Below are 12,454 nucleotides of genomic sequence, written 5' to 3' on the forward strand. Positions count from 1 at the left end.
ACCGAATTAGAAAAATCTAGAAACCACTTTAAATTTACACACTCTGTACAGTTTTTCAAAATAAACTCAAGAGTTTAAACCGCCTGAAATTATGCACTCTGCACAATTTTTGAAAATAGACTCGGAGTTTCAAAATATATTTTTTCAAGACAATTTCAGGAATATGTTTGTTTTTAGGACAATTTCAGTATTCATTTTCTTCACTTCAAATATTTAATTCTCTTCATTCCTCACTTGGTTTTCTTGAATCTTTCACATGTAAATTCTTCATTTAGTAATCTTTTGAGCATAAATTTTTCTTTTCGCATCAATTTCACCTTAACCTCTCGAAATCACCTCGCACATGAAAACATGCATAATTAAATCGATTAAGCACTATCATGTTTATAAAACCAAGTTATAAATAGGGAAAATATGCAATGTTTCACACTCAACACCCCACATGAAATTCACTATATCATTTAGTTTCGCATGAAAGTCCATAAAAGACTCATTTTCTTCCATATGAATCTCCTCAAATTTGATTGTGAAGATTTAAAATTTTAATTTCTTCACTATAGTGGTTCCTTCATATGTCATTTTGAGAATGTCCCATGCTTGCTTAGCTGTATCACATGAAATAATTCTTTTGAATTCATCAGGCAATAGAGCACAAGTTATTGCGTTTAAAGACCTTTGCATTTGCACTGCTTTCACTTTTCTGAACTGTAGTCTAAAAAGAAAATGCGGTTTCTCTCATCGATATGGTTACATCATCGACTGCTACTTCAATCATAGGAGGGATCCATTTAGTCACAGTGGCTTGCCACACACTTTCATCTAAGGATTTTAGAAAAATCCTCATCCCAACCTTCCAGTATGAATAATTAGAGCCATCAAAAGTAGGTGGCCTGGTAATAAACAAGCTGTCAAAATTTGACATAATAAAGCTCTGGATCTAGCTCAAGGAGGTAAATTCAAAAAAAAAAAAAAAAAGGCAACCCTCTCTAATACCACTTGAAAATGAGAGCTTAAGAAGTCCTAGAGGGGGTGTGAATAGGATTACGCCAAATAATCGAACTAAGTGTTGAATATGTAAATAAATCAGAGTTCTCAATTGCCTAAGTATTGAAACGTTGATTCCAAATAATTCGTACGACAACCTTCATCTAAAATTTAGGCAGGACAATCTTATTTCATGAATTTCTTTAAAATAAAACTTCAAACTTTGCAAGAGTAAATAAAAATAAGATATTACAATCATTCACCACTTTAAGTGAAATATAAATATAACCATTCATCATATAAAAAGTAAAAGCATTGACCATATAACACAGAGAATTATAGTGGTTCGATGTGTCAACAACTGTTCTAAAACAGCCACACCTACTCCACTCCCAAAATTACTCTCCACATAATTTTGGCTTTCAATAAGAAAAAGGTTTTCCCAGGGTTACCTTAAAACCTGATATAATTCTTATGATTTTACCAGGCTATTACAATCAAACCCCTCACTGAGATTTTCAGGATATCTCAGACAAAACCTACACTGAGATTTTCTGACTATCTCAGAAAATCCAAATAAAAAAATAGAAGGTATACTTATCTTCACCGTAGAAGACGTATCAGAAGCTTTTAACAGAAGAACCGCTTTCTTGAATGTAGATTGTTCCTTGTTCAGTCAGATAGAAAGGGTCCAGCGTTCTATTGATTTTAATTAAGTTCAAACCAATGGCTACTTAAGTTAATTCTCTTAAATCTCAAAAGAAGAGTATAGTTTACTCTCTTTAGAATCAGAATGGAAAGATTTAAGATTAAGGGAATTAAACAAAAGCTATAAATAAAATTTATAAATATTATTCAAATAGCTTGCTAATAACTTGAGCTTCTCTCTCTCTCTCTCTCTCTCTCTCTCTCTCTCTCTCTCTCTCTCTCTCTCTCTCTCTCTCTCTCTCTTTCTTGCAGAAGGATTTTGATAATAATAATGGATATTTGGATTGAGAGAGGAACTCGATTTATAGGCAAAGAAGTTGAATCTTCAACTAGCCCGAGCAGACTGGATTCAATTTAACGGATTTCGGATCACGTAGCATAAGATCTATCCAAACTTCGACTAGCCTAATGACCAGTTCGACTAGTCGAATTTGGTCTTCGACTGGTCGAAGTTCCGAAAATATGAAATGTTGTAGTTGCTGGACTTAGAGCCGAATTTTCTCGGGCTAGTCGAAGGTCAAGCTTTGACTAGTTGAACCAAAAATTCAACCAGTCGAATTTATAACCTAAAATTGGTTTTGCTTCGACTTGAATTCGGACTGGCTGAGAAAACTTAAACTAGTCGAACCAAACCTTAGGCTAGTTAAATTCCAAGCAAACACAAGTATAAAACCAAATTTTAAAAAGATTTTGAAAGTACCTAATCCTAAGGTCTTTCTAGGGTTTTATACTACTTGAGATATATGAAATATCTAAACTTCTTTGTCTTGAACTTGATTACGGACTTCATCTTAACTTTTGAGCTTGATCTATTATTGAAAATCAGTTGATCTTCTCTTAAGAATGTACCAATCTTGAGCTTGATCTTCTCTTGATCTTGAGCTTGATATTTTCTTAGTTATGGACCAGATTTAAAAATCTCTTATTAAGTTATTTTGACTATACAAAATTTGACAACTAAAGTGTGCTTAATCATTTTAGCACTTACACCCTAAGTATTTGATGTAGAGCAGTTCAAGGATAGTTTCATAGCCAAGATGGATTGGAAAAGGCCCAGTTGACTATAGAAGTGATCCGGATTGTCAGATCTTAAATCAGGCATATCTCGCAATCCAAAATGAGTTATCAGGCATAAGATATATGATTTTGGGGTGGAATGAGCTACTTTAGCCACCCAACTAGGCCATGTCAGGTTACGAAGGTTGGATTTGAGAAATATCACCAGATCGATGGTCATTTCCTTATTTTAATTCCATTTTTACTATAAATAGTAAGTTTTAGTTTGATTATAACTCTTCATCCGTTGGGCTTTAGGAGTTGCGCCCAACGCGAGAAGTGCTTAGAATAATTAGGAGATCAGCTTAGTGAAACCAAATAGGACACTTACTATTTTTGGCTGAAAACCTTGTGTACAAGTAAACATCACGACCGTCAATAAATAGTAAGTTTACTATCATAGTAAGTTGCGAATTCTAGCAGTTTTAGTTGTAGTTTGATTCTGAATTCTCTCACATTGCTTAGTTTCCCTATTTAAAGGGTTGTTAACTCATTTATTTCATTCATTAAACAATTTTGAATTTTATAGAATTTATTTTCTATTTTTCTTGCTCTATTCCTCGTGGATTCGAGGAGTCTCTGTGAGGAGTCTAGAGAAGTTTCGTGGATTCGGAACAGTTATCCCCTTCAGGAAGATGGTGCTCAACCTCACGTCCTTCCCTGCGTCAGTATCTCAAGATGAAAGGCGCATGCTATGATCAATCTTTCTTCACAATAGGCATACAAATGATGCGTATGGGCATACAAGTGCGCATGGTATCCCTTATACTAGACATGTTATTAGTGTGTCCTATCAGGCTAAATATACCAGCATGTCATTAGACATATCATGAGATAATCGGCCTTAATTGGCACATCATACACATAGAGTGGGAACCAAACGACCGGCCCCACTAAAATATGGATGTCTATGTGGTGTGGCCCACGTTAGACTAACATCAGCCCCTCATGTAGCCTGCACATGGTAACTGCATGTAAAGCATGGATAAGTGTAACTTCTTGAAAAAATCCGTACAAAGACACGAGTACCACCTTAGGCAGAAATCCTTAATGAGCGAATCCTTTAGTAATTAGACAAAAATTAATTAAGTACTGAACTCAATCACCAGTGGAATTAGCTTGAACCACTATCTATACGAATTGCAAGATCCAAAACTATTAGAATTACGAACTCAACATTACCTAAGAACCTAGGAGTAATCTCAAAACCCAGTTGCTCTCGGGAGCACATTAAAACTCCGTATCGGACCCGCGTATCGAAAGTCCGATTACCTCGAAGCTATAAGGTTATGACTGCCATACTGGGCTTGATAAGCATCATGGGAATTGAACCCAAATATTATCCAGAAGTGCACAACTTGAGCCCTGAGCAAAGTGTGTGAGAAACGCAAATATCTTTAGAAAATGAACTCAAACTTAAGTGATTTGGACCGTTCACTTGCGAGCAAAATTGAAGGTTTCGGACCATTAGATTTTGACCAAACTATACCCCTAGATCAAGGAAATTTCCTAGTACAAGTCAATATACTTGTTGCCCTGATCGAGGAGCGATGACCGTTGATCTGATTCGGGTCCTTCACGACCGATCTATTTGTCAGATCACACCATAAACACAGTCCTATCGTAGATCCATTATCAGGAAATTTACTCCATGACTTAGGTGAGAAACAGACCTCCAGATGAGTCATGTTTGCCTGAAATAGACACCCTTTGGCTATAACCTAAGTATACCATGGCCCTGGGGCAATTGATATCAGTTCTGGGCCTATATAAGGACCTTAAACCACCCCTCTCTCATTCCATACGAATTTTCTCCAAACCCTAGGAGAGAGAAGAGAGAAAGAGAGAGAAAAGGGTGGAGATCGAAGGGAGATCCTTGGAGTTTGCTGTAGTACTTTTGTTCTGCTACTCCTCACATTGAAGTGCCTTTACGTCTAGCTACACAACTCATTTCAACTTCGTTTCGGGTAAGAAATCCTAACGCTAATCTTGTTTTAAGGATTCAAATAGTGGAAACGATAAAATACCTAACCTATTTCATGATTTAGGTAGTCGTTGTGCCGTAGATGGAAGTGTAGGGTACAAATCGAGTTCATAACGAGCAAACCAACGGAAGGTGCGGACTATAAATGTTTAGGTTATGGTTTTCAAGGCTTTCAATGTCAGCAATGATTTATGCTTGACTTGATTGCTACCATATAATATTAGTACGACGTTTTGTTTGATAAATTATACATGTGTGAAATATGTGAGTATAAAATGCATTCTATGTGTTTGTTGAAATGTATGAATGAAAGTGGAGTTATGATTTATGCTAGCCATTCCTATTAACCTAGAATACATGTTTGTTGTATGTGAGACAACTCCTTTATGAAAGTATTTGTCATAATATATGTTATAACTAGATTGGTTCATGTATGTTGTATTATGTAGTCTAAGTGTTTGTTAAAACGTCTGAGTTAGATCTTGTTGATGGATTGTACTTATTAAGTGTATTAAGACATGATTCTTAGTCTCCTTAGTCATATGAATAGTTTCCTTCATGTATTGTAAATTGTCACTATATGATGTATGGGTGAAATGCACATCTATTGTCAACTTGTCAAATGTGTTTGTTAACATGCTCAAATGAGATTTATGTTTGTATTATTCATTAAATGCTAATATGAGTAACATATGTGATTCCTTATTGCATTTAAGTATGTTTAGGACTACCACCTAGTCTAGGTAATCGGTAATGGCTCCTTATTGAGTGGCTGAACTAGTTTCGCCACATTAGATATGTTCGATGAATCCAAGTCGTACAGTGATTATCGAAGTGGTTAGGCCATGAGGAGTGCATATGCACTTCATGTCGATTAATTTAGCGTATGCTCATACTAATCAAACTTGTCAAGTAACCCAATTGGCCTAATGTGTGTTTACCATGTATGGACGCTACTGCTTGAATCTAAAATACCACTTACCTATGTAAAGCCCGTTTCAACCTTAATACCACGATCTGTTAAGACTCATGAGCTGGGCATGGTGGTACGGGATACCGTGGTCGAGCTGTCGGCCTATGCTGGGGTGATGAGCCTCCCCATAGTGACCAGTGAGCAACCCAAACTCGTGAGCCGAATACGGTGGTATGGGACACTGTATTCGAGCTGTCGGCCTATGATTAGGTGACGAGCCTCTCATAGTGACCTCAAGTATAAATCAGGCCTTCGCTAAGGTGACGAGCCTTTTATAGTGACCTCGAGTGTAAACTTGCGGACTTGCCTATCCACTGCTTTTCAAATCAGGGGTGATGTTGCCCTATAACTTGCTTGTCGTATGTGATTAACTAGGATTGACAACCCTAGATGGATCATCATTTTGGTAAATGATATAAAGGGAAGTACCTTAGCTTCCCGAATCTGCTATATAATTAAGTTTAACTAAGTACTTGGCAAATACTATCATGCATCGCACTGCATGTTCTTTGGCGAGGAAGTGCACAGTGGGAGTTGCCATGCGCGACCATGAGATGGTGTCTTTGAGGGAGTGCAGGAGAGGGCATGCATCATTATAGCATACCATTCCTGCATTAATAAGAGTACTTAGGACATGATTGTTGTATTGCTTTATCATTACTGCTTGATTGAATTGATAACATGTTAATCTTTGCCTTATAGTACCACTCAGTTGATCACTCACTCCCATTCTGGGACGGTGTTTTAAAACACCAACCAGACTTTGTTGTAGATGCAGGTAGCGATAATGTCTACACTGCTGGTTGGAATTTCATAGACAAGGAGGAGGAATTCTCTTATGTCCAGCTATCAGGCGGGTCTATGTAGACCATGTACTGATCGACGAGATTGCAGGGACTATAAGGATTAGTTAGACACTTACATTTTATATTTTGTAAATTTTGGAGCAATACATGTATATATTTAGCCTGGTAACATACTCATACTCGGGGGATCGAGAAACATTTATTTACTTTATATACTTATCTCAGTCTTCCGCTTGCTTAATGTAATTATCTTTGGAGTATAATATGTTGATTTAGTATAATCCCATTCATGTTTAAGGAACTAATACAGACAACATTTAATCATCATCATATATATTGCATAAGTGATGCGACGGATCTCGCGAGTTGAGCCTTGCTCGACCCTCGATTTTCGGGGCGTTACAAGTTGGTATCAGAGTATGATTTGGATTAAACTGGACCTGGGTTATGGTAACATCATGCACACTGACATACTTTGACTTAGGTAGGGGTGAAAAAAATGTAGAAACGAACATAGGATTTCCAGTTTCATCGACGGTCAAAACTGACAGCTGAAATGCACCCCATATGCGTATAAGATCCTGTGAAATGATCCTCATCCCATTTTAGACCGTCAATTGACGGGTTGGGATAGTAGTTCGGCGAATCCCACGCTCAAAACATGCCAAAAAGCATGAATACGTGCGAGTTGGACACAGAAAGCACTTCAAACAAATGTGGGGGGCCACACCATAAAATACAGTGGGACCCAGGGGGGTCCCGCACATTTTCGGTGTCCCGGGAGGGGGTGGCCACCGCCCTAGGGCGGAGCCACCACTGGAGGTCCAGAGGTGGGGCGGCGCACCTCCTGGTCGGTGGATGGTGGGCCCTAACACACGTGTGAGACCACCCTACCATCCCTTTAAACCCTTTTTGGAGTTGTTTTGACCCATTGCAAGCCTCCTCCACTCCATTTTCACTCCCAAACCCCCAAACCCTTCTTTCCTCTCATATCCTTTCATCCATACTATTCAAACCTTAAGAATCTTCTTCCTTACTCATCATTATTCCACTATCCCTTAATATCATCTCCCCATCTTCACCATTTCCACCCCTTTGAGCACAAAAGCCCTCTTTTGTGTCTCATAACTTTCCAAATTTTCTACCCATTGCATCTACCCACCTCCATTGCCTTGAAACTATTATTTTATCTTTCTAACTTCCCTATTTCCATCTATTAAGCACAAAGGCCCTCCTTTTGTGTCTTAAACCCTCCAAAAACCCACTAACCCATCTCATCCTTCAAGCATTTCCACTTCCAATGACTCTTTTTGAGGCTGTCGCTGCCATCTTCTTAATCTCCATGCTCCTTTCTCTCATGGGAAAGAAGAGAGCGGCCTCGGATGAGGCTGGCCTGAGCCAACCACGCCATACTACGAAGAGGGCGGACGCCGAAGCCAGTACGAGTAACGAGTGTGAACGAAGGTCCAAGCGAGACCTCGATCTTCGAATTCCGTTGAAAAGATCGCTACCGTCGAACGTCAATCTTGGTAAGTTCCGTAACTGCAAGGTCGTATTTGAAGCACACATCGATGAGAAGTTGTTTGGGACGTATCCAGTCATCGACTTTCTCCTAAAAAATGGATGAGGTCCCATATTTGAGGAAAACACTCATGTGAGCGAAGGCACTGTGCGCGCCTTCTATGCCCACATTCAGAACCCATTATTGAAGCCTCTCCAGTTTACTATCCCTTTAGGAATAGTTGGTGTGGATGAGATTGCCCGCATTATGGGAGTTAAAAGAGGTGTGGTACACGCCAGTGAGAAGAACCTCACTAGTGAGCAAGACAAAAGACGCCGCACACATTTTCTATGTGACCAGCTCGAGTGTTGGAGGCGTGAAAATAGCCTCGCTTCATCTAAGATGACGAACGACTTCCGCCTACTCCACCACATATGCACGTATAACGTGTATCCTAGGTGGAGTAACCGCACCAAATGCACAAGGTTCATGGTAGATTTCTTGTATAGAGTCGGGCAAGGAGAGAAAGTATGCCTGCCTACTCTTGTCCTATCTCAGATAATCCACTCTGCATGGTCTACTAGGGAAAGCTCATCGCTACCTTTTAGTTGACTTGTTTGCAAAATTGCTCCCCACTACAGTTTCAGAATCCATATGGATAACGTCGCCCTAATCACATTATCAGCGAAAACATGCTCGACAACATGGGCATTGGCCTTAGGCACCGCCAAGCCCGACTTGAGGAGCAGAGCGATGATTCAAAAGAAGACAGTGAAGATGTCGAGGGAAGTGAAGGCGAGGAAGAAAGTGGTGACGGAGAAGAAGGAAGTGGAGAGGAAGGCGGTGAAGATAAGGGCAGTGATGAAGAGGGGGATCAAGAAGAAGAAGAGGAGGCCCAAGATTCTGATGAGGGACCTCCTCCTGCTACACATGAGCACCCCCATGATCGGGCCGCCATAGAGGCCCGCTTGGCTCAGATTGAGGAGAGTCAGGCCGCTCTGAGACAAGAGGTCAGAGAGACCCAAGCCAAACTGAAGCAAAAGCTTGAAGAGAGTCAGGCTTACATGAAGCGGAGATTTAAAAAGTTGTCTCGCACCTTGAAGGCTCTCTTGTGTTGTATACAGGACAAGGGTGCTCCTCCACCATCACCAGATTCGGACGACTAGTCATGCGATGCAGTCGTCTTTTAGTTTGTTTTATTTCTAGCTTTCTTTTGTAATAGCCTTGGTAGGCTTGGTTGGTTATTAGTGTGTTTTGGTGTTTAAAACTTGTGTTAGAATAGCTCACATGCATTTTCTGTCTTGATTTCGCTAATGCCACATCATATGTATCGTGAAAATTTTGGTTGAATGAAATACACGAAGCTTCTTTTTAATTTGGATTGCGAATGACGTTTGGATAAGTGTGTATCGTTGTGCTAAATCTTACATGGGTTGCACCGTATGTTGTATATAGGGAATGCCACCTAAGAGCACTCAGAGCACTGTACGTCTTGTACTTGGTGGATCATTTGACGGGGCACTTCCCCTAGGCTATAGCCACATGGACCCCAGTTTAGGCCTTGATAGTGATACCACGCTGGATTCTCAGCTGGCCACTAGATCTATGAATGGGCTAACACCTAGTGCACCACCAGTTCCATAACAGAACCTTGCATCTACCTCGACGCCATACATGCCTCAGGCAACTCTTCCTCCTCATAGTTTGGAGCAGATAATGCTCTTAATGCAGCAGCTGCAGCAGATTTGGACCACGATTACGGGGGTCATTGCCCAAAACATGAATGTGGTCCCGGGTGCACCACCTGTGCAGCCTGCTGGACATATGAATGCCAACAGCTTGTTCAAGCGCTTTCAATATTTTCGACCTCCCACCTTTGCTGGCACTCACAGACCCGAGGAGGCCGAGTACTAGCATGATCGCATCTCTAAGATGTTGAAACTGCTGCACTGCACTGAGGTAGAGCAGGTTGAGCTGGTCACCTATATGATCGAGAAGGAGGCCAGTCTATGGTGGGATAGCATCCTACGGACAATTCCCTTAGGACACGTGTGGACATGGGACACATTTGAGACGTGCTTTCATGGGAAGTACTTCCCCCTTACTTACCGTAATGAAAAGGAGGGTGAGTTCCTTCGCCTCCGACAAGGAGGGATGACCGTAGCTGAATATAAGAATAGGTTCACGGAGTTGGCCAGATACACTCCTTTGATACCAGCAGACGAGCCGATGTGAATGCGGCGATTTTCTGAGGGTCTGCGGCCTGAAATACGTACGAAGATGTATTGCATTAGCATTCCCAACTATGTTGAGCTAGTGGACATGTCCCTGTAAGCTGTCCCGTACACATGTACCCATAGGTCTGAGACCTCGACTTGATTTGCCAAGCAGACCGTTCCTCAGCAAGAGGCCACACGCAGATTCGCATCCTAGGCTTACGGCTCAACTGACCCAACTGAGGCGATCAGACGTGTGGTACACCTGCTGGAAGAGGTCAGACGATACTGACACGTACTACTTTACCAAGATGAGACACAATGGTTTCACGCCTCCTCCGAAGATCAACCGTCAGATGCCTCGACCTATCTCAACTCCACCTCTACGATCGACACCACCTACACAGCCATCTTACCGGCCACCCGCACCTTAATTTAGGCTGCCTCAATGACTTATGGCACCACAACCGAACCGTTCTCAATAGGCACGAGTACATGCCCTTTCAGCTGGAGTGTCTGAGTCAGCAACTACGTGCCTTTAGCCTTTGAGGCCACTGCCCACATCTAAGGTACACCCATATTTCTATTGGTGGACACTGGGTCCACTATTTCAATGATATCATGTTTTACAATCAAGCGCTTAGGGCTGAATACGACCCCTATGGTTGGGGTAAGAGTTATCACAGCAACAGGAACTTTTACAGATGCCACTAAGTTGTGTGAGGGTTGCTTGATAGATTTGGGGAGCAGAACGATACGCATTGACCTGATTGTCACCACGATATACCATTACGACGTCATCCTCAGCATGGACTGGCTCACTAACATGAATGTAGAGATCGATTGTGAAACCAGATTGGTGACAGTGCGTGGGCCTGAGGGCACAACCTTCACTTTCCCAGTTCAGGTCAGTTGCCCTTTTCGCATCCTTTGTTATGCTTCCCTATTGAAAGATCATGATGGTCCGACATTTGGGAACATGCCAGTAGTCCAGGATTTCACGGACGTGTTCAAAAAGATACCTGGATTACCTCATCAGCGCGAGATCGATTTTACCATCGACCTAGTGCCAGGTGTGACACCTATATCTCTACCGACGTATCACATGCCTCCGTGTGAGATGGAGGAATTGAGGAAATAGATCAATGATCTATTGGATGTAGGCTTCATACGACCGAGTGTATCTCCTTAGGGAGCACCCGTGTTGTTTGTAAAGAAGAAGGACGGATCGTTGCGATTATGTATTGATTATCGCAGGTTGAACCAAGTGACAGTGAACAATAAGTATCTTTTGCCCAGGATAGATGATCTGTTCGATCAGTTGAAAGGGGCATAGTACTTCACTAAGATTGACTTACAGTTAGGATATCACCAGTTGCGTGTCAGGGATGAGGACGTGCAGAAAACAGCATTCAGAACCAGCTTTGGGTGCTACGAGTTCCTTGTGATGTTGTTTGGACTCAAAAACGCACCATCCGTGTTCATGGACCTTATGAACCGGGTGTTTCGGCCGTATCTATACCGATTCATCATCGTATTTATAGATGACATCCTGATATACTCCAAGAGTCCGAAAGATCACAAGGAGCACCTACGAGCAGTCTTTGATACTCTCAGGAAGAACCAGTTGTTTGCTCAGTACAAGAGATGCGACTTCTGGAAAGAAGAAGTCAAGTTCCTGGGACATGTAGTGTCCAAAGAAGGAATAGCTATGGACCTTGCTAAGGTGACCGCAGTTCAGGACTGGGAGCAGCCCGTTTCGGTTACTGAAGTGAGGAGTTTCCTCGGTCTGGCAGGTTACTATCGCTGATTCATTAAAGATTTCTCCAAGATAGCCAGACCGTTGTCACAGCTTATGCAAAAGGACCTTAAGTTTTCCTGGAATGAGAAGGCAGAAGCAGCCTTTCAGGAACTGAAGGACAAGTTGACATCCGCACCTGTGCTAGTATTGCTGAAGCAAGGAGTCAGATATACCATATACACTGACGCCTCTCGTGTTGGTTTGGGTTGTGTTTTTATATAGAAGGACAGAATGATTGCCTATGCATCGCGACAGTTGAGGAAACACGAGGAGAACTACCCTACGCACGACCTCGAATTAGCGGTCGTCATCTTTGCATTAAAGCTCTGGAGACATTACCTCTACGGGGAGGAGTTTGAGCTCTTTTGCGACCACAAGAACCTCAGGTACATATTCACGCAGAGAGACATGAATATGAGGCAATG

Source organism: Magnolia sinica, chromosome 3 (assembly GCF_029962835.1).
Source record: "Magnolia sinica isolate HGM2019 chromosome 3, MsV1, whole genome shotgun sequence".
Taxonomy (NCBI): domain Eukaryota; kingdom Viridiplantae; phylum Streptophyta; class Magnoliopsida; order Magnoliales; family Magnoliaceae; genus Magnolia; species Magnolia sinica.